The 1,520-nt window shown below is 51.6% G+C and overlaps 1 pseudogene; it reads left to right on the top strand.

Moving 5' to 3' along the window:
* The first annotated feature begins 452 nt into the window (after positions 1 to 452).
* On the top strand, positions 453 to 1,239 carry LOC125518438 (annotated as a pseudogene).
* Positions 1,240 to 1,520: the final 281 nt, after the last annotated feature.

Here is a 1,520-nt window from a genome sequence, read left to right as displayed (position 1 = left end):
ATGTGCAAATTTGTTATACTGATTTCATGCCTCCTATTTATGATTATTATAATGATGAAAGTGGATTTGGAGAGGTCATGACTTTATTTAGTGATGAATCGACCATTTTGGATGAGGTTTCAATTGACTATGATAATAAAGTTGCTATATATGATGATTATGGTGATGACATGTATGCTATAAAATATCTATCCCTAATAATAAAGCACGGATTGACTCCGTGGATTCACCATCACAATACGCTTCTTCACGTGAATTTACGCTTTCCTTTTTTTCACCTATATTATTTTCTACATACGAGGTGGTACTATTCGTCCAAGGTGGTACAATATTATATCAGTTTTTTCCACCTATATTGGTATTTCCCGTACGTCTCACGCGGCTCTCAGTTGGACTCCAACTCTCCATCACTCGCCTCCTCTAATTTCTGCCATAAATATTGATTGAATACCATGGACGTGGAGGTGGTGGCGGACATCTCCGAGGCGTGGATCGGCCGCTGGAACAACAGCGATCGGCTCCATCTACGAGCCTGGCCTAGAACACGTCATTAAGTTGTGCCGTCGCCACAACCTATTCTTCAACACAGACGTTGGCGAGGTGGATATCATCTTATTCTTCGTCAACACTGACACTGAGACCCTCGGCCTCGGCGCCGGCAAGGCCGGTGATCTTGGAGAGTGCTCTGCACATGATCGCCGACGTCTCCCGCTCCGATAGGATCGTGATCGAGAAGTCCACCGTGTCTGTCAATACCCGCCGAAGCCATTGAGAAGATCCTCGCCCACAACAGCCGGTGCTTCCAGTACCAAATCCTGTCCAATTTAGTGTTCCTCGCCGAGGGCACCGCCATGCAGGACCTATTCGTGCCCGACTGCGTCCTCATCGGTAGTTGCGAGATACCCGAGGGGCAGACCACCGTGAAGGTCCTTAACCTTAAGGACGTGTACGCGCATGGGGTCCCGTGGACTGTGTCATCACAATCAACCTCTGGTCGGCCGACTTGTCCAAGCGCGCCGCCAACGCCTTCCTCGTGCAGCGCATCTCCTTCGTGGATGCCATTTCTGCAACATCATCAAAGTGGCCTACTCCATTGGCAAGGACTCGCACATCGGCCCGCGCTTCCTCTCTGCTGGCGTAGGCTTAGGGGGCTCGTGCTTCCCACCGACCATCGACGTGTGCCGGGTTCTGCTCAAAAACGAGGCCGTAGTTAGCATCTATGACTCGCAGGTGACCTAGGAGCAGGTGCGGCGCGACCTTGCCATGGACAAGTTTGACTTGGACCACCCGCGCCACCTGCAGCCGGTGGGCGAGCCCGCCAGGCAGCACATTGCCGTCACGTCAGACGCGTATGAGGCCGCCCGCGTCATGCACGCCATCTGCATCCTGACTGAGTGGGAGGAGTTCAGGAGCCTCGGCTACAAGCATGTGCATGATGTCATGCAGAAGCCGGCTTATGTCTTCGATGGTTGCAGCATCGTTGACTTGGAGTAGATCCAAGACATCGGATTCATCTTCAA

This window comes from Triticum urartu, chromosome 7, assembly GCF_003073215.2.
Source record: "Triticum urartu cultivar G1812 chromosome 7, Tu2.1, whole genome shotgun sequence".
NCBI classification, from domain to species: Eukaryota; Viridiplantae; Streptophyta; class Magnoliopsida; order Poales; family Poaceae; genus Triticum; species Triticum urartu.
The sequence above is the reverse complement of the archived record's forward strand: the minus strand, read 5'-3'. Positions and strand labels throughout refer to the sequence as shown.